Source organism: Mustela lutreola, chromosome 14 (genome assembly GCF_030435805.1).
Source record: "Mustela lutreola isolate mMusLut2 chromosome 14, mMusLut2.pri, whole genome shotgun sequence".
In the NCBI taxonomy this organism is placed as follows: domain Eukaryota; kingdom Metazoa; phylum Chordata; class Mammalia; order Carnivora; family Mustelidae; genus Mustela; species Mustela lutreola.
In genome coordinates, this window is record NC_081303.1 from 54,710,342 (window position 1) to 54,733,397 (window position 23,056).

Here is a 23,056-nt window from a genome sequence, read left to right on the forward strand (position 1 = left end):
AGACCAAATTTTTCCTAAGTAAATGATTTGAGATTAATACTTTACAATATTTTAAAACCACCTTAGCTGCTCACAGACAGAACAGTTATATGAACGAACATATTACAACTTTTCCTATATAATTATTTATCACACCGAAAGTACAGATATTTAATAAATTTTTGATATACTGGTATATATGAAATGCCAATGTGCAATTTATAAAGTAGATTAGACCATTATTAATTGGAACATTTAACTTATTTTAATGTAAAATTACCTGTGGCTAGTGGACTTTATGAACTCAATAAATTTTAAATAACTTGGTGCCATACTTTATGGAAAATTCATGAATTGATTGGTTTCCCTACAAAACAGGTTTCAGATGAAGAAATGAAAAAGAAGTTTTCGAGGAGTCAAGATGGCGGAGAAGTAGCAGGCTGAGACTACTTCAGCTAGCCGGAGATCAGCTAGATAGCTTATCTAAAGATTGCAAACACCTGAAAATCCATCCGCAGATCGAAGAGAAGAAGAACAGCAATTCTGGAAACAGAAAAACAACCACTTTCTGAAAGGTAGGACCGGCGGAGAAGTGAATCCAAAGCGACGGGAAGATAGACCCCGGGGGGAGGGGCCGGCTCCCGGCAAGCGGCAGAGCAACCGCGCACAAAATCAGGACTTTTAAAAGTCTGTTCCGCTGAGGAACATCGCGCCAGAGGCTAAACCGGGGCGAAGCCCACGCGGGGTCAGCGTGGCCTCGGGTCCCGCAGGGTCACAGAAGGATCGGGGGTGTCTGAGTGTCGCAGAGCTTGCGGGTATTGGAACGGGAAAGCCGGCTACAGAGACAGAGCCGACAGTAAGCTCGCAGCTCGGGGTGACCTTGAACCGGTCGCAGGCTCAGTGAGCTCAGAGCGCGGCCGGAGGTCAGGCAGACGGGAGTAACTGGGCGCTGTTCTCTGAGGGCGCACTGAGGAGTGGGGCCCTGGGCTCTCGGCTCCTCCAGGCCGGAGACCAGGAGGCCGCCATTTGTATTCCCGTCCTCCGGAACTCTACGGAAAGTGCTCAGGGAACAAAAGCTCCTGAAAGCAAACCCAAGCGGATTACTCACCCCGGCCCCGGGTAAGGGCGGTGTAATTCTGCCTAGGGCAAAGACACTTGAGAATCACTACACCAGGCCCCTCCCCCAGAAGATCAACAAGAAATCCAGGCGAGACCAAGGTCACCTACCAAGGAGTGCAGTTTCAATACCAAGGAGAGCAGCAGAATTCCAGAGGAGGAGAAAGCCAAGCACAGAACTCATGGCATTTTCCCTGTGATTTTTTTTAGTCTTGCAGTTAATTTAATTTTTTTCTTTTTCATTTTTTTTTTTTCTCACCTTCGGGTAAAATTTTTTTTTAACTGTTACGTTTTTCTTTTTTAACGATTTTTTACTAGTTTATCGAATATATATATTTTTTCTTTTTTACGTTTTTCTTAGGTGTTTTCTTTTTTTTAATTCTTTTCTTTTCTTTCCTTTTTCTTTTTCTTTTTCTTTCTTCCTTTTTGAACCTCTTTTTATCCCCTTTCTCCCCCCTCACGATTTTGGATCTCTTCTAATTTGGTTAAAGCATATTTTCCTGGGGTTGTTGCCACCCTTTGAGTATTTTACTTGCCCCTTCATATACTCTTATCTGGACAAAATGACAAGACGGAAAAATTCAACACAAAAAAAAGAACAAGAGGCAGTACCGAAGGCTAGGGACCTAATCAATACAGACATTGGTAATATGTCAGATCTAGAGTTCAGAATGACAATTCTCAAGGTTCTAGCTGGGCTCGAAAAAGGCATGGAAGATATTAGAGAAACCCTCTCGAGAGATATAAAAGCCCTTTCTGGAGAAATAAAAGAACTAAAATCTAACCAAGTTGAAATCAAAAAAGCTATTAATGAGGTGCAATCAAAAATGGAGGCTCTAACTGCTAGGATAAATGAGGCAGAAGAAAGAATTAGTGATATAGAAGACCAAATGACAGAGAATAAAGAAGCTGAGCAAAAGAGGGACAAACAGATACTGGACCACGAGGGGAGAATTCGAGAGATAAGTGACACCATAAGACGAAACAACATTAGAAGAATTGGGATTCCAGAAGAAGAAGAAAGAGAGAGGGGAGCAGAAGGTATACTGGAGAGAATTATTGGGGAGAATTTCCCCAATATGGCAGAGGGAACGAGCATCAAAATTCAGGAGGTTCAGAGAACGCCCCTCAAAATCAATAAGAATAGGCCCACACCCCGTCACCTAATAGTAAAATTTACAAGTCTCAGTGACAAAGAGAAAATCCTGAAAGCAGCCCAGGAAAAGAAGTCTGTAACATACAATGGTAAAAATATTAGATTGGCAGCTGACTTATCCACAGAGACTTGGCAGGCCAGAAAGAGCTGGCATGATATTTTCAGAGCACTAAACGAGAAAAACATGCAGCCAAGAATACTATATCCAGCTAGGCTATCATTGAAAATAGAAGGAGAGATTAAAAGCTTCCAGGACAAACAAAAACTGAAAGAATTTGCAAACACCAAACCAGCTCTACAGGAAATATTGAAAGGGGTCCTCTAAGCAAAGAGAGAGCCTACAAGTGGTAGATCAGAAAGGAACAGAGACAATATACAGTAACAGTCACCTTACAGGCAATACAATGGCACTAAATTCATATCTCTCAATAGTTACCCTGAATGTGAATGGGCTAAATGCCCCTGTCAAAAGACACAGGCTATCAGAATGGATAAAAAAACAAAACCCATCTATATGTTGCCTTCAAGAAACTCATTTTAAGCCCGAAGACACCTCCAGATTTAAAGTGAGGGGGTGGAAAAGAATTTACCATGCTAATGGACATCAGAAGAAAGCAGGAGTGGCAATCCTTATATCAGATCAATTAGATTTTAAGCCAAAGACTATAATAAGAGATGAGGAAGGACACTATATCATACTCAAAGGGTCTGTCCAAAAAGAAGATTTAACAATTTTAAATATCTATGCCCCCAACGTGGGAGCAGCCAACTATATAAACCAATTAATAACAAAATCAAAGAAACACATCAACAATAATACAATAATAGTAGGGGACTTTAACACTCCCCTCCACTGAAATGGACAGATCATCCAAGCAAAAGATCAGCAAGGAAATAAAGGCCTTAAACGACACACTGGACCAGATGGACATCACAGATATATTCAGAACATTTCATCCCAAAGCAACAGAATACACATTCTTCTCTAGTGCACATGGAACATTCTCCAGTATAGATCACATCCTCGGTCCTAAATCAGGACTCAACCAGTATCAAAAGATTGGGATCATTCCCTGCATATTTTCAGACCACAATGCTCTAAAGCTAGAACTCAACCACAAAAGGAAGTTTGGAAAGAACCCAAATACATGGAGACTAAACAGCATCCTTCTAAAGAATGAATGGGTCAACCAGGAAATTAAAGAAGAATTGAAAAAAATCATGGAAACAAATGATAATGAAAATACAACGGTTCAAAATCTGTGGGACACAACAAAGGCAGTCCTGAGAGGAAAATATATAGCGGTACAAGCCTTTCTCAAGAAACAAGAAAGGTCTCAGGTACACAACCTAACCCTACACCTAAAGGAGCTGGAGAAAGAACAAGAAAGAAACCCTAAGCCCAGCAGGAGAACAGAAATCATAAAGATCAGAGCAGAAATCAATGAAATAGAAACCAAAAAAACAATAGAATGAATCAACAAAACTAGGAGCTGGTTCTTTGAAAGAATTAATAAAATTGATAAACCCCTGGCCCGACTTATCAAAAAGAAAAGAGAAAGGACCCAAATAAATAAAATCATGAATGAAAGAGGAGAGATCACAACTAACACCAAAGAAATACAAACTATTATAAGAACATACTATGAGCAACACTGCGCCAATAAATTTGACAATCTGGAAGAAATGGATGCATTCCTAGAAACCTATAAACTACCACAACTGAACCAGGAAGAAATAGAAAGCCTGAACAGACCTATAACCAGTAAAGAGATTGAAACAGTCATTAAAAATCTCCAAACAAAAGCCCAGGGCCGGACGGCTTCCCGGGGGAATTCTACCAAACATTTAAAGAAGAACTAATTCCTATTCTCCTGAAACTGTTCCAAAAAATAGAAATGGAAGGAAAACTTCCAAGCTCATTTTATGAGGCCAGCATCACCTTGATCCCAAAACTAGACATGGATCCCACCAAAAAAGAGAGCTATAGACCAATATCCTTGATGAACACAGATGCGAAAATACTCAACAAAATACTAGCCAATAGGATTCAACAGTACATTAAAAAGATTATTCACCACGACCAAGTGGGATTTATTCCAGGGCTGCAAGGTTGGTTCAACATCCGCAAATCAGTCAATGTGATACAATACATCAATAAAAGAAAGAACAAGAACCATATGATACTCTCAATAGATGCTGAAAAAGCATTTGACAAAATACAGCATCCCTTCCTGATCAAAACTCTTCAAAGTGTAGGGATAGAGGGCACATACCTCAATATCATCAAAGCCATCTATGAAAAACCCACCGCAAATATCATTCTCAATGTAGAAAAACTGAAAGCTTTTCCGCTAAGGTCAGGAACACGGCAGGGATGTCCATTATCACCACTGCTATTCAACATCGTACTAGAGGTCCTAGCCTCAGCAATCAGACAACAAAAGGAAATTAAAGGCATCCAAATCGGCAAAGAAGAAGTCAAATTATCACTCTTCACAGATGATATGATACTATATGTAGAAAACCCAAAAGACTCCACTCCAAAACTGCTAGAACTTATACAGGAATTCAGTAAAGTGTCAGGATATAAAATCAATGCACAGAAATCAGTTGCATTTCTCTACACCAACAGCAAGACGAAGAAAGAGATATTAAGGAGTCAATCCCATTTACAATTGCATCCAAAACCATAAGATACCTAGGAATAAACCTAACCAAAGAGACACAGAATCTATACTCAGAAAACTATAAAGTACTCATGAAAGAAATTGAGGAAGACACAAAGAAATGGAAAATGTTCCATGCTCCTGGATTGGAAGAATAAATATTGTGAAAATGTCTATGCAATAAAGCAATCTACACATTTAATGCAATTCCTATCAAAGTACCATCCATCTTTTTCAAAGAAATGGAACAAATAATGCTAAAATTTATATGGAACCAGAAAAGACCTCGAATAGCCAAAGGGATATTGAAAAAGAAAGCCAACGTTGGTGGCATCACAATTCCGGACTTCAAGCTCTATTACAAAGCTGTCATCATCAAGACAGCATGGTACTGGCACAAAAACAGACACATAGATCAGTGGAACAGAATAGAGAGCCCAGAAATAGACCCTCAAATCTATGGTCAACTAATCTTCGACAAAGCAGGAAAGAATGTCCAATGGAAAAAAGAAAGCCTTTTCAATAAATGGTGCTGGGAAAATTGGACAGCCACATGCAGAAAAATGAAATTGGACCATTTCCTTACACCACACACAAAAATAGACTCAAAATGGATGAAGGACCTCAATGTGCAAGAGGAATCCATCAAAATCCTTGAGGAGAACACAGGCAGCAACCTCTTCGACCTCTGCCGCAGCAACATCTTCCTAGGAACAACGCAAAAAGCAAGGGAAGCAAGGGAAAAAATGAACTATTGGGATTTCATCAAGATCAAAAGCTTTTGCACAGCAAAGGAAACAGTTAACAAAATCAAAAGACAACTGACAGAATGGGAGAAGATATTTGCAAATGACATATCAGATAAAGGACTAGTGTCCAGAATCCATAAAAAACTTAGCAAACTCAACACCCAAAGAACAAATAATCCAATCAAGAAATGGGCAGAGGACATGAACAGACATTTCTGCAAAGAAGACATCCAGATGGCCAACAGACACATGAAAAAGTGCTCCATATCACTCGGCATCAGGGAAATACAAATCAAAACCACAATGAGATATCACCTCACACCAGTCAGAATGGCTAAAATGAACAAGTCAGGAAATGACAGATGCTGGCGAGGATGCGGAGAAAGGGGAACCCTCCTACACTGTTGGTGGGAATGCAAGCTGGTGCAACCACTCTGGAAAACAGCATGGAGGTTCCTCAAAATGTTGAAAATAGAACTGCCCTATGACCCAGCAATTGCACTATTGGGTATTTACCCTAAAGATACAAACGTAGTGATCCAAAGGGGCACGTGCACCCGAATGTTTATAGCAGCAATGTCCACAATAGCCAAACTATGGAAAGAACCTAGATGTCCATCAACAGATGAATGGATCAAGAAGATGTGGTATATATACACAATGGAATACTATGCAGCCATCAAAAGAAATGAAATCTTGCCATTTGCGACAACATGGATGGAACTAGAGTGTATCATGCTTAGCAAAATAAGTCAAGCGGAGAAAGACATCTATCATATGATCTCCCTGATATGAGGAAGTGGTGATGCAACATGGGGGCTTAAGTGGGTAGGAGAAGAATCAATGAAACAAGATGGGATTGGGAGTGAGACAAACCATAAGTGACTCTTAATCTCACATAACAAACTGAGGGTTGCTGGGAGGAGGGGGTTTGGGAGAAGGGGGGTGGGATTATGGACATTGCGGAGGGTATGTGCTTTGGTGAGTGCTGTGAAGTGTGTAAACCTGTTGATTCACAGACCTGTACCCCTGGGGATAAAAATATATGTTTATAAAAAATAAAAAATTAATAATTCAAAAAAGAAAAAGAAGTTTTCTTAAGCGCACAAAAGCTGCATTAAAACATGGAAAGAAAAAATTATTTTTTACCAAATACCAATTTACTATCATAAATAGTCAATGTAATATATTTAGGCTACTTATAGCTAGAATATATGTATTTTTGAATTTTTTGGTATATTTTCCCTCAAGTCTTAATACAAAAATATCCTTATGAAGTTAATTACATCTCCCAATAAGGTGGCATTTCCACAGCACTCAGGTTGTGAAGTGAGTCTGTATAATGCAGGTGTGTATCCTGTATGGTGATCCAGCTGACTGTGTGGATGATAAAAGGGACAGAAATTAAATAGGCTCCATAAAGCCCCTAAAGATATCTGCTGCAACCTGAATAGAAGACCATTATGCAGTGAAATGTCATGTCTGTTTGGACTCAAAAGAAAATAAAGGATCACCTCTAAAGAATTTAAATCCTCTGGCTCACTACATGATCTATATTCAACATGCAAGCATAAACCTGGAGTTCTTCCATGATTAAACTCAAATTTAGTTAAACTTTTTTTTTTTTTTTTTTTTTTTTTAAAGATTTTATTTGTTGATTTGACAGACAGAGATCACAAGCAGACAGAGAGGCAGGCAGAGAGAGAGAGAGGGAAGCAGGCTCCCTGCTGAGCAGAGAGCCCAATGCGGGACTCGATCCCAGGACCCTGAGATCATGACCTGAGCCGAAGGCAGCGGCTCAACCCACTGAGCCACCCAGGCACCCCTTAAACTTTTTAATTTGAGCAGGAAAACAGCACCTTCTTTCAGTGGTAGCCCTTGATTTGCTGCTGCTTCACAGGGACATTACCTACTAGCCATGGAAGGACACGTGTCCCGTTTCTTTCAACCTGTCCTAGCTGAAAACCTGGTTCTCCCCTGCACCTCTCTCTCCGTCTCACATCACATGTTTCTCAGGATCCCCCCTCTACTATCCTAGGTCATGTAGGGTCTTAGACCTTCACTATAAAGCTGTGTGTGTTTGTATGGTGTGTGTGTGTGTCTGTGTGTATAAAGTGGTTTGGGGTGAATCAGGGAGGCACTAGAAACTTGGACAGAGGAAAGAAATGATCAGACTTGTTTTAAAAAGATCACTGCAACTAGATGAGGAGAACAGATCGAAGGGATAGAAGAGCAGCATCGGGAAGATAGACTGTTGCAGCAACTCCTTGAGAGATGATGCACCAGGCTAGTAACAGTGGAGGTGATGAAGGGAGGTCAGATTTTGGATCCATTGTGAAGATTAAGCCATCAAGATCTTTGACTAATTATATGAAGTATATGTCCAAGTATATGGAGGATAAGAAAAAGACAAAACCCAAGGATGACTCAAGCTTTCTGATATGAGCAACTGAAAATAAACATGGAGTAGCCATCAGTAAAGTTGGAAAGACTCAGGTGAAGATTTGGCCGAAGAGGCAGATTAGCGACTTGGTTTGAAACATTCAATACTAAGACTGAATTGTTTATTATATTTCTAAGTGGACATAGAGGTCATATGGGACTGTAATGCAGGAAAGATGTCTAGACAGATACAAATGTGAGATACAAAGGATTTTCAAGGATTAACTGGCATTACCATATAATATAATCCCACATAAGATGCCACTCCCTTTCATACCTTATATTATTTATAAAATTCATCTTAATCAATGTAGCAATCATTAAATGAGAAATGTCAGAATTAGTTTAATTGCTTCAAACACTTTTAAGTAGAATATAAACATGTTCTACCAAGTAGTGAAAAAATTAGAAGCAAAAGAAAAAAAAATCTACTTGAGCTCATTTGAGTTTGGCTATGGATCTCTTTCATCAGGAGCCAAAACCAGGCAAAACTTAACAGTGTAAGTAATTCTGAATTCACTGCACCAGTTTTCCTCAGTCATTTGCATGAAACAAAAATCCAGATCAATCTTGAAGAGTCAACATGTGTAACCTGGCAGTTCATCTGTACAATAAGTATCTGGAAATTATCCTGTTAACTTGACCAACAGAGATTCTCAAGGCAAATAACGCAGGCTCGAAGATAGCATTGTTTCAGAAATATTTAATTATTAGATTTTGAACTTAAATCTCCTTTATTATTTATTAAAGGTGTATTACAGTGTTTCTATATTGCTGGTTGGAGGTGGAAACTTACCCTCTCTGTACTAAAATAAAGACCAAATGCTCTAGAGTTGATTAAAACCCCCTTATATAACTCCTCTTCCCCTCCCCTCCAAATTAGAACAGGCAAGAGAATCCTAAGTTACTCTCAAATGCAAAATGAAATTGGCTCATGATGGGAAAGAGAAAAATAAAGAACAAAACTGTTTTCTTTTAATAATATGGGCTTATTATGCAAAATTGGTAAGTAATTAAATGAAACAAAAATCAAAAAATTCTTCTCTGACATGAAAAATAATAGGCCTGTTTTGCCAAACAGCTCCAGAATATATTCATTCAAGAGGTTGAGATATGTTCAAAGAACATTCAACAAAATATCAGAATTTCAGACTGTGCTCTTAAAAGGTCATTCATGTTTTGGGGAAACATTAAAAAAAAAAACTGATGAACAACAAAATGGACAACATTCCACATGACAAAATTGGATCTAGAGGTCTTGTACTTTTCCCAAGTCACAGTTCAGAACAGAATGTGAAATGAAAATATTACTATATTAGAAAATTTTCATATTTGCCAGTGATTCAAAGTAATGAAAAGGCTAAATCTGGCCACCTGACAGATCTTGCTTTTATTAGAGTATTCTGGTTTGGCAAATTGGAATTTGAGGCAGTTTATCTTCAATGCAATAATACCAGGTTATATGGAAAAATAATAAAAAGCAATGTTTCTCCTTTACTGTGAGCAATTTACTTTTGGGGGCTGAATAACTTGCTTCACATGAATTATGCAGTTGCTATTGTCTTACTGGTATAATGGAAGAAGACAATCACCACACCGGATTAACTGATTCAGGGAACCAAAGACAAAGTACATTTCCTTTGGGATTTCGAGAAGGGCAGAGTAGGTTTTAGCCACATTGATTTCACACAACCAAAAATGCACGGCCATTTGACTGTAAAATATACCTGAAAAAGAAAAATACAATTGCGTTTCAGCAAGTACAATTTCTCACAAACTATAAACTCAGATGTGCAGAATTTTATATATATATATATATATATATATATATATATATATATATATTCCCCCCCCCCATAACTGAACTTAAATTCTTCCTCAGTCTTCATTCCCCCTCGGAGAGAAGGAAACTTTCTCTGGCCACATCCAGATAAATCTGGCTGTTTTATTACCTGAGGTTTAAACTCAACCAAGCTTGAGATCGCCCTTCTCCTGCCCTTCCTGGGGTGGTGTGGAGTCAGCGGGGGTATATCCACTGGTATTCTGTCCCAGCATCAGTAAGATGCGTGATCACTCCATCACGGCATGCTCAGTCACACTGTCGTGGCTGTACCCATTTCCACATCTCTCGCTCCGGTGTCTGCACTCTCCCGTACAAGAACCCACAGAGGCTGGTCTGTCTACCCCCTGGGCTCCAGTTTATACAACCCAGGTTTCCATTTATGCCTGCAGCCCTGTGCCATGGCTGTGAGCCTTCTTCCACCAACTCTCAGCATCACAGCTATGCCTCCCTGGGTACATAAAAAGATATTTAAGTGTTCTTTGTCCTCCAGTAGGGTGTTCTAATGCTGCATTTGGGCACATCTGCCTACCCACACCATGCAGTCACCTCCACCCTGCTCTCTCCAACTATAGTGTACAAGTCTTTTCCTGCCATACAGTTTCCTAGGTAACCATGGCACAATGTAAGCTAATAATCTCCTTTTCTCAATCCTCATGATTTGAAAAGGTCAACCATCTTTTCCCAAGGGTTAGGGGTGAATGTAGAGCAACCTACAGCAACATCTATTTATCTAATGGCCAAAACTTTCCTTGCTTTATCCTTATTTTAGAGGGCCTTCTCTAATCTCGTGCTTTCTTTTTCCCATTTATTTCCTTTCTTACACGTGGTTGTAGGCTTTAGAAGTGAACAGCCAATATCATAACATCAAGTTCTATAGTTTCTCCAAAGAACCGTCCCCTCCTCTCAATTGAGGCATGGCTTTAACCCATGTTGCTCAAATGGAGTAAAATCCTTAGACATAGAAAAAATAAAAAATATATATATAATATAGATATTAATTTTAATTAATATTAAATTAATTTAATTAATATTTATATATTATATATAAATATATATAATACTTTATATATTATCCTTTTGCATAGACGTCTTCTCTTCAATATAGCTTACTGATGGAACTTTGGAGTCATACAAAAATTATTTTCTGTCCTACTCATTCATTCAACAAACATGTCTACTAGGGACAGAAAATACACTTGGCATGAGGAATGAGGATAAAAACAAATACAGCACCTGGTCTTCACGGATCTTGTAATATTAAAAAAAAATCACAAAAATATACAGTTATGGGGCGCCTGGGTGGCTCAGTGGGTTAAAGCCTCTGCCTTCGGCTCAGGTCATGGTTCCAGGGTCCTGGGATCAAGCCCCACATTGGGCTCTCTGTTAGCTGGGGAGCCTGCTTCCTCCTCTCTCTCTCTGCCTGCCTCTCTGCTTACTTGTGATCTCTGTCAAATAAATAAATAAAATCTTTAATATATATATAGATATAGACATCTATATCTATATCTATATCTATATCTATATATATATATATATACACACACACACACACACACACAAACACACACAGTTATATAATGTGAATAATGTTATGAAAGCAAATGATGTAATCCCATGTTGGATCTAGAAGATTACTATAACCAATGTTATGAGAACTAAAGAATGAATAAGAGTTAACCTGGTAAAATGGTGAATCAAGTAGGGGGAGAAGAACATTCTTGGCAGAGGCAGCCCCAGTTAAGACAAGGATAGGTACAGTGCAGACAAAAGTAGAAAAGAGAGGCCAGATGGAGTTGGAGACACCAGGGCCAGGCCACACAATGCCCTGTAGGAAGAGGAAGCACAGAAACGTTTTATTCAGGACAGTGATGTGATCTGGTTTTCATTTAGGTTAAAAAACAACACAAAACCCCTCTGGCTACAATGCAGAGACACTGGTAAACAGAAAACGCGATCCTTGCCAGCCCTGTTTCTCCACTTCTAGAATAAATACAGTGATTTGAAGGGTTTGTGATAAGAAGTAAATAAAATAATGCATGTAAAAGCAATAATGGCATTATGCTTGACACAGAGTAAATATTCACTAAGAGTTACTTTAGTGATCAACAAAGAATTCTACAAAATGAAAATCCAGATTATCACAGTGCATTAACAAGAAAGATAATCAGCTTTGTAGCCAAATATGTGTATTTATAATTATGGGTTTTGACTTACTGGCCATGAATTTAATTATCCTATCTGAAACTACATTTCTTCAGAGAGAATCAGGGACAATTCCACACGTCTTATGGTATTCTTATAAAATGTATTAATGTATGTGAAAATGTAGAGCAGGGGCCTGATATAGTCATTCTGAGCAAAGAGTTTCTTCCCCTCCTTCTTTCCAGAACAATTAACTCTCCAGAAGCTATGTGGGTCACTCACAAAGTTGTACCATATAAAATCCTTGATAAAACGCTGTTTATTTACACTTACTCAGAGATTGTTGGCCTGAAAGTATTAATTCCATTTCCCAAAATATCTAACATCCGACAAGTCTAGTTGAAGAAAGGGACTCAGTGAAAAGAGGAAGGAAGGAAGAAAATGGAGAGCGTGAATGATCTCATTTTTAGCAGGAAGACCGTCATTGATCTCAAGCAGAATGGAATGAGGAAAAGGATTAGGGTAAGTAAACAAGTTTTTCCTCTACCCACTTCATGCTTGCTGATGAACAGACGAGCAGACTCCTTAGAACAGTCTCTGATACACAGCTTCTTCAACTTCCATTTCTCTAGAAAAACTGTTTAGGCAATAATCGACGGGTATCTTCCCAGTGTTAACTATTTTCATGTTGCTAGTTTTATGGCCAACATATGCCTCTTCCAGAAAAGAGGGTGAATACTCAAAATCTTCAACAACAAATCTACTTTTCTGAAAGAGACACTGTAATTGAACAAATGGGAATAAATTTAGTCATTTCCATGGCCTTTCCGGTCAGCCCTATCCTCTAATGTATAAATTAGAGCAGCAGATGCACTGGAAGTTTTCCACATTGGTTTGTTAAAAGGTGAGCTGCTGGATGCCAGCAACACAGCAAATCTAACAGAGGTGACTTGGCTTTCACAGGTCTGTGGGCCAACACTGAGCATAATTTAGAAGGAAAAGGCCACTCACCCATCATTCAGTATTTGCCCCCAAAAGCTCAGAGGCTGCTTAAATTTCACATTAGTTCTAGGAATGTAGGTCAGTGCCAGCATTCACAGCTATAAAAAATTGGGGCTGTAGAGATTATCTAGTCCATGTTGCTCATTTTAGTAAAAACAGAAGTATTTACCCAAAGACTTATTATATCTAGGTTGAGAAAAATGTAAGATTAAAACCAAGATAAACTTCCACCAAAATAAGCAAGCTCAAGTAAGATAATGATGAAATATTTCCTTACCTATCTTATGCCATATTCTCTAATTTCTAGAACAAATCACAATGTCAAGCATTACCATTAGTACATCCCCAGATCTCAGATTCATCTTTGTTAAAAAATATTTTGCATTTCCTGAAATTGAGATGCATCTTACAATTAAGTACACTTAATATAGTGCCGATTTTTGTATACTATCCACTCGTCAGTGCTGCGTCCAAAAAGCACCAAAGTCCAGAAGTCAAGGAAACACAGGTTATTTTTTTATAAACAGAAAAACTGAGGTTCAATAGGAATCATAAAACTTATCTAAGTTCACATACTAGTTTGTGACATGAATGAGGCCAGAAGGCACATCCATTTGACACAAAGGCCTTGAGTTGTTCTACTTCCCTCAATCAGCCTGAACATTTTACTCAGTAACAGAACCCACCCATCATACAGGACATGCGTCTGTTGTTGGCCCAGGACCTTTCGCACATCTCTCCCTGGCCTCAACCTAAGGGTAATTACCTAAGGGTAATTTTTTTTTTTTTGTTAAGATTTACTCATTTTAGAGAAAGAAGAGGGAGTAGAGAGGGCCATACGGAGTGGGACACGAAGAATGTCAAGCCAGCTCCCAACTGAGCACAGAGACCAACACAGGGCTAGTCTTACAACACCATGACCCAAGATAAAAATCAAGAGTCAGATGCCCAACCGACTGAGTCACCAAAGGTCCCCCAGAAGTTAGTTTGTGCGTTAGTTTGTTTAAGGAACTACCCTTTCCCCACTGTGTAGCAGCCATGGAGTTTTGATAATAGAACTCAAAGAATACAATTTAATTCATTTTATCACAGTGTATGCTTTTCAGAAATGAGCAAAACCCAACTGAAAAAAAAAAATTGTGTTTCCTCTGGGCGCAGAGGCAAGTTCAGGTTGGAACAATTGCAGTAAAATTCAAGAATTTTGTTGCTAAGTATGAAGAACAATCAGCTTGCTGCTCCTGAATGTGCATGAAAAAGCATGTAACCCTGATTATTGCTGGCAGCCAGACTGTAAGCATGAGGGAGATCAGTCTGAGATTAAAGCAGACACATGAAAAAAGACGAGAGGTGAGACAATCACAGAAAAACCTGAGCCAAAGCCTTATATTAAACCATGCCTGAAACCTGACCTGGCTCCAGGGATTACAGCAATAGGACCAACAAACTTCCTTTATTGTTTACATTAGTTCAAGTTGAATATCTGCTATTTGCAACCACTAAAAGAATCCTACTTCTTACACCACAGAGTCCAAGTCAATGCCAACACAACATCAAAACTGTATCCCATTCAAAACCAAAGTATTGTCTTTAAGATGACCTACTCCTCAACTAAACCTCATGTCCGATCTCAGTCCAAACACAAACTTGTAACTACACTATCCATTTTAATAAGCAAATGTGTCATCAATTTGTATTCTAGCATGTAACCTACAATTTTAAGTAAACTTAGTAACAGTGACGAATCTCATGTTTATCTTTACTAATGATTTCCTTTCTATAACCAATAGCCAAATGAATTCATCGAACTTTCATACAAGTTTTGCCACTGTATACATTCAAACTAGTTTTAAAATCTTTCAGCAATAGTAAAATAGGGGGTTGCTAGGGATAAAGTCCTCCTTTGACACCCAGAGTGTCTTTTGACTGAGACCCTTCACCTACTATCCCTGAGTTTTTTCCCGCCCAGTGGTCCTCACAGCTCTATCTAGAGTCACTAGTCCCCTCTTCATCTTGTATTAAAACAGGACTATGTTGTGTTCCACTTGCTCAAAACTTTGTCTTCTGTATCACAACATATCAAATCTTCCATCAATTTTTAGTACATGCTATTAATTAACAGAAAACTGTCTCTACTCATTCCCCTCTCAAAAATTCTCACTCTCCCCAATAATGTGTACTTATTTTGAGTGACCATTTGGACATAAAAGCAACATGCTCACTTTTTTTTTTTTTAAAGATTTTATTTATTTATTTGACAGAGAGAGATCACAAGTAGATAGAGAGGCAGGCAGAGAGAGAGAGGAGGAAGCAGGCTCCCCGCTGAGCAAAGAGCCCGATGTGGGACTCGATCCCAGGACCCTGAGATCATGACCCGAGCTGAAGGCAGCGGCTTAACCCACTGAGCCACCCAGGGGCCCCAACATGCTCACTTTTAACTTAGTGATCTTACGGCTAGAAATTTCATTTTAGTTAGACATAAGAAAACAGAAGGAAAGCAATGTGACTACTTGATTATGTGGAAACTAAGTAGAAGGCCTTATGCATACCTCAAACCATACAGTATAAAACACTGTCAATTTTAAGAGTCAGCTATAAGAAGTAAAGAGCTTTGGTTTTTGGATCCCACTCATCAATTCTGCACCAACTCTATGATCTTCCCTATAATGGAATTACATATAGGCCTGATGAAAACTTTTTGGTCAGCTTTGCTGATATAACAACTACTAAATCCAATGGTGTTTAATAACAAACATTGATCTCTTGCTCCTGATACATGACAGGGGCTGTGGGATGGCCATAGCCACTGCAACTCAGTGGCTGAGTTTGGCTCTGCTCTTCAGGTCTTCCCATTCCAGAACACAGACTGAAGGACAGGGACATGTCTGAGACATAGTTGTTCCTAAGGTATAGAGAAAGAAGAGTTGAACACACAATGGTCCTTTAAGCTTCTGCCAGGAGGTAATATAATTTACATTTCATTAGCCAAAGCAAGTAGCACAGCCAAGCTCAATTTCCATGAAGAATATATATTCCTTCTACAATGGGGAACACTACAAGTTATATGGAATCAGGGATGATTTCTAATGTCTCAGAGGGAAGCATCTAATTAATCATTAGGGATAAAAATGACTTCTATCAGAAAAGTTGACCAAACCTTGGTTCCCTGCTTACTTAGCTTAGTTTCCCAGGGAAAGTGTCCCCCACCAAAGCCATTTCTCTTTTCTTCCTTGGCACAGCTTGGTTATATCTCCCAGGCTCCCTTAAAGGACATGTGACTGGGTTCTGGTGAATGAAATACAAGCTGAATGATGTAAGCCACTGGTAGGTTTGCCCTACAAAATGCTCACAAATACAATCCTTTATTCTCTTTCCTCTGAGGACCTAGCAGAGCAGAGAGCTACAGATGGAAGGAACCAGAGCCTCTGAGTCACTACTGGAGAAGAGCTGCCTGAGAGGCCCAAGTCAGACCACTATGGGAGTGAGAAGAAAGTTATTATTGTGTTATGTCACTGAAATTTTCATTGTTGTTTTTCTCAGAGGTGAGCCTATTCTGACTAAATGAGTGCATAAACCTGAAGACCCCCTCACTTTGGATTTTCATAGCCATTTCAAGGAATTGCCATTTTATCTGTATGTGAGCTATCTTAAATGACATATTTTTTTCATTATGCATTCTACTTTAGTAAATTACCCAAAGAAGGAATTGCCAGATCAAGGGAGAATGTTGGCCACATACTCAGGCAATGACTCAGATCTAACACATTCATGTGTCACCATGATACCATCCAGAATGACACTAATTTCTCTCTGCAGAACCCTGTGTATAAGTGAAGCCATTTCCTACCTACCTTAAAATCTGTTCATTAAAGAACTAAACTAGATTCTCAGGTCAGGGTCTATGCCAGAAATTTATTTCTTACCTCATGAGGAGGAAGAAGCAGACCAGGATACCAACCAGCAGACTATCTCAGGAAGCAACAGCTCATGCTCCTGGTGAGCCCTCACACATCAACTAGTTGCACACTTTTGATTAAGTGATAAATGAAGGATGACTAGAAATACTTATCTCTTACTCAATCCTCAAACCCTCTAAGGTGGTATTTTCAACATCAGAGCAGTTAACAATCCCTCACAGCTTTGTTATACAATGCAATGAGTTAATATTTATAAAGCACTTAAAACAGAAGCAAGTGCATAGTAAGTGCTGTAATAAGCAGCAATTTTTAAAATTATTGCTACTTCAGAATTTAGAAATCTGAAACTCAGATAAACTTTTCCCAAGATCATGTGGCTAATGACCAACGCAACTAGAAATCAAATTGAGGTCTTCCGACGTTTTCAACTCTATATTGTATATTTTGTCTTTTCAAGCGTATAGGTAAGTAGCTAAAACCGGACTTACAAACCAAGTTTGTTCCTGTTGATTCCAGAACAATACTATTATACCAGTTACCAAATTCCATCTGCCATGAAGCCATGCCAGACTCAAATCACTGTCCTGGGACTAAAAATGTTTCCAACACTAGAGCCCATCAGATGCAGCTGTATTTATATAGAGATGAAGACTGACTGATTAGAAGAGATAGTGTCCTTAAGGATCTCCTCGAGTCAAGATGGGAAGCCCTAAATGAACCATATAATGAAACAAAACCCCTTGGAAAGAAAGTATTTAAAACAAAATGTCAACCTTCACTCTCTTCCACAGATAGCACGTTAATGAGGTTACCTGCTGAGAGAAAGAGCCTAGTCTTCATTCTTCCTCGATTCTGTAGTTCTCTTCTGGGGAATTTCTGCTTTGCCTCGTGAGGCTCATAAGTATGTTTCAAAATGAGAGAGTATATCCATTCTTTTTAATATAATGCTTCTCTTCCCCAAGTGTTTTCCTTAGAGAACAATAAATTTCCTACTGGAAATGAGTCTTGGCATGAGGCTTCTTAATTTGCTAGGAAAGGAAATCTACTATGGAAGTAAGTACTAGAGCAGAGCAGAAGCTGTGTGTCCTGATCCCAAGGATTAACAGAAACCAACACCTGACTAAAGGAAATAAGGTAATTAGTGATAAACAAGAAAGAGATTCACTCTGGCTTTTTCTGGCCCCTCTTATCAAACATCCTTAAGTATCTGTATTGGTGGGGTTTGTTGACCCTCTTTCTACCATCTCAAAGAAGAGCAATTATTACTTACCCAGCTCCATTTTTACCCATTTCTCTCTTCTCCTGCAAACTTCTTCCCAAATGAGGTTTATACTTCTAGGTAAGCCTGTGCTTTCTCTTCTTACACATACTGTTAAATCCACCCAGACTCTCTTGTCTGGCAATTTTCATATACCATTTGGGTTTTTTTCCCAACATCTATACCCAACTAATGTCTTTTGTGGCCTGGTCAAACACCTCTCCTCCCTGTAAACTCCAAAAGGACATAGTAATAATCTATCTTGCATATCAATGCAAAGGGCTCATAATAAAATATTGACACAATGAATTAGAATGTACTTGGTCAATGAGATATTATATTCAAAAAATGCTTAAAATGTGAATGTCAAGCAAAACCACCTAAATTTTGGATTAATGAATTACAAAAGACAGTTCCAAAATAAAATGTTATGGAAATTATTACTAGCCTTAACATCCGTCTTGGCAATTTGAAGGGTTCAACTCTAAAAATCTGGGTATCAAAAGAGCTGGATATAATTTAACATTTCCTTATAAAAAATATAAGGAAGAAAAAAAAGGATGTGCCTGTTTTTCTATCAATGTGTGATTTTTTATATATACTGCATAATTTTTAAAATTCTGGTTACAGTGGCACGTGGCAAGAGGGACTCTGATGTTTTCACAAATCTTTATTTTCCGGTTACTAATGTTTCAAAATGCTAGAGTCAGACTCATATTTAAATATGTAGCCAGTAATTCTGCCTGGTTTCCTATTGTTGTTTTGTACATCCAAGACAATCAATCAAAAATACAATAAAAAATCTGATTAGAGGGCAAGAAATAACCTTTCATGGCAACATCTAGGCCACATATGATTTGTTTCCTGAAATTGAGGTCCTAAGTGACAATTCTGTTTTTGACCTTGTATTCATTCGAGGTTTTATGTCTGTACTTGTAATGAGTTGCCCAGCCTTGGTCTTTGTCTCTTCTGTTCTGTGGCATGTCATTATCTCTTTCTTGTTTCTTTTCTGTTGCTTCAGTCTATGATTTGCTGGGGCTTGTCCTTTTAAACCACTCTGTTGTTATCTGACACAGATAGCTTTTTTCTAGGTATATTCTCTCCACAATTCTACTTTCCCACTAACCAGAAAAAATGTCATCTGAAATATATTGGCTTACTTTCTCCTCTGATATAGAAAAAAAAGAAAAAGAAAGAAAGAAAGAAAAGAAAAGAAAAAGAAAATATTTACAGCCAGATACACTAAGTAAGCTCAGGGGGAAAAAAATTACTTAAAAAAAAGTACAAAAATACTCTAAGTTACCACTGGATTTTCCAAGTTAGTAAATACAGAACTACTTAATCTCTAAATACACTAAAATTATTCCCCATTTGACCTCAACAATAGAGAAAAAAGAACTCCTGTTTTAATAATTGAATTAGTAATTTTTACAAAGGCTAAATGGATAAATAGTTTTATATTAGGACTATTTTCTAAAATTAAAAAAAAAATTCAATAGGACTGAATAAATTCATCTATTCCTATGAACCAGAAATCAAGTATCCTGAATTCTCTTAGCTACTATGAACACCGGTAAGTCCTTACATTAAAATACAAATTCATCTTCTTAACTGAGGCTTTCTGCTTTTTGAGACCTCAATTAATAGGACTTCGGCGAAACATAATCCAGACCTTATCACTTTCTATCCAGATTATATTGAAATAGCTTCCTAATCAATTTATATAACTTTAGTCTCTCTTTTCACTCTGCCTAATCTTCCTTAGTACTTTTTCCATGTCACTCTGTGAGTGAAAATCTTCCAATGGCCCCCTACTTTATAATATATCAGGTCCTACCTACTCTGGCCAGTTTTCAGCACTTTCCAAGTCTGAGTCCTCTACTTCCCAATCTTATTTCCCAATCTTCCTCAAATCCACTTAGTCTGTTACATCATAGTTACTTGTATGTTTCCTAATATTACCATGATCTCTTGTAAAGGAAATGGACTCTCGAACTAGTTCCCTTCTCCCTATGTCTATGTGGCATTCAGGGGTATGTCACATATTTATTCTCTCCATGGTACCAAATACATGAATGAGCGGGGAAGAAAGGAGAAGAAACTACTTTCCTTCATCAACTAGACGCCAGACACATATCTAGGCTTTTGCAAGCCTATTCAGTTGAAGCACGCAAAGCAGTTGGCACAGGTCTGTGAATAAGGGTTCAATAAACATTATTATTATTAAGTTATTTAATCTTCTCAACAAATTTGTAAGGAGATACAGATGGGGAAGCAGAGCTCCTCACTCACTGAAGCATGAAAAAACAGCACCAGAATACTGAACCAGAAGGCTTTCCCTAGAGTTGTAGTTCTGGTGCTTGCTAAGTGACTTGAATAAAAAGGGATTTTATTACTTCAACAAAGCATCCAGAAGCAGGGTGATTCCAGGGCTAGTTAATTGGCAGCTCAGTTAGGGCATCAAACTAGGTACTCAGCCTCCCAGTCTGCCTCTTTTAGGTTAGTTTTGATCCTCAGGCTGCTTTCCCTCATAAATCAAACAATACCATGGCAATCCCAACCCAAACATCCAGAAACAGTAACACTCAAAAGAAGAATGGGGACTTCTCAGCATTGCAGAAGCCTTCCCTAGGAACCCTAGACCAGGTTCCCCTTCCTGATTCCTTGGACAACACTTTAAATCATTGCTAGCAAGGAAAACAGGGCCAATGAAGTACCACCGCTCTCAAGGGTAGGAATAAAGCTAACCTCCTCTAAAGGGTGTGTATAAGGAGAAATGCATGAAAAACATCAAGGCTCTGTTATAGAAAGGAGGTAGAAGGGAAGAGTAAATGGATAATGGAGGAAAAAATACCAGCAGGGCTAGCTGTTGTGATGTTGTCTCGAAGTCGCAAATATTGAGTTATTACTGACTAACGGAACATACGACTATCTACGGTTATTACAAAGAGAGAGTGAGGAAGGAAGGGAAGAATGAAAGAAGCAGAGAGATAAGAGAAAGCCCAACTGAAGATGAGTTGGTCATGTTAACTCTTGTGGGTGCCACTCCCACAGGCTCTGGAAGCAGTTTCTGAAAATCATAGAGCTCCGCAGGAAGGTCTGGGTAAACTAGACAGGCTTGCAGGGATAAAAGTGATTTGAATCCCAATAGGAAGCTGATGGTGCCCACGTTGGAGAGAGCCGACCATCAAGAGCTAATGAGGCTGTCAAGTCTGTGAGCTAACCAAGGCACAGACACATCAAAATGATTCAGCAGGAGACATAACTAACAAAACGATGGTTTCTTAGGAGCAAAGCTGTAACTAAGAAGGAAGTTTAACTAGTTTCTTTTTCAAAAGTTATTTCAGCAACTAGAGGAAAAGATAATTTCTTTAAAGGATGGCAAATATGGGGCACTACTTTATTGTTTTGCAATGTGCTAGAGACCCAAGGGACAGCATAAGCAAGAAGGTTAAGTACACAGTAATTTCTCTCTGAATATTGAACAATTTCAAAAAAAAAAATTAGCGTTTAAAGGTTTGTGTAAGCCTGGCATTCAAGAGGTATTTAAAATGGCAGTCATGGACTCCAAAACCATCTAGGCCTTTTCCACAGATGGAAACTTCCACATGTGGAATTCTTCTTTCTAAACATTGTTCTGGATTATTAGAATAAGTATATCCTGATGTGCATCATAAAGTTACAAATATGTCACCCTCTGTGCTCTCTGGCAAATGTGGGGATGAGAAACAGAAGGCCATGGCTCCATCCAAAGGCACCACATGCGACATATGCCCCATGGGGGACAGATCTCCTGGACAGAAATCCCAGCTCTGCCACTTATTAGCTGTACCATACAGCTTGCACCTTAACGCCTCCATTTCCATCTCTCATCTGTAAAGCTGAAATAATACTAAAATTTAGGATTTAGAAAATTACATAAGATTTAAAACAGTACCTGATGGCACATAGTCAGTGTCCAATCATCGTTAGATATTACTGGCTTCCAATACAATAAAGGTTTCTTCTGAGAACGTTTAGGTTCCTCTTCTTCAATGAAAAACAGGATGAAAGACTAATAAGCTCAACCCAACCCCTAAATGTTAAGAAAGTCAAGACGGCTGATTCCCAACCCTTCTAGTAAAGTAACAGTAGAGAGGCGAGTGCTAGAGGTCAGCAGGCCCAGATTGGTCTCCAGACATGCACTGCATTATCTGCTCCCTAGGAGACGTGTTGGTAACACAGCTTCCCGGTCAATGCTCAGGGGAAGCAGATGATCAGATTTATTCGGTGTCTTTAATGCTCCCTTGCAGCTGCAAACAGCTTCAAACCCAACTGGCAATTGAACACCCCAGGCAATTTGCATCTCCAGAGAGCAATTTATGGTTAAGTTTCCGCTGAACATTTTTACAAGAGCAACAATACCTAATGCATCTCTTAAGGAACAACTCTTTTAAAGAACTTGTTCTAGAGAAAAGAAACTCTACTAGAGTTTCTACTAGAACTTGTTCTAGAGAAAAGAACTCTACTAGAGTTTTATTAAAGAAGTAAGCTAATCCTTTTCATTACTTGCCATGCCATTTTTATCTGATCTGAAGAAGGAACCTTGTGCACTGAGGCTCCCAAGGCTCTGGAAAGCACAAATGTCCTCAAGGAGACAGTGATATAGAACTTGGCAAGCCTTCCTGATGCAGTCTGAACTCAGGCACCTAGGGCACTTAGTGATACTCCCACCCAAGCAATTCTCAGAAGTATCTCCTTCCCTACACTGCAGACAGCCCAGGACCTATGCAAATCGAGTTTCCAG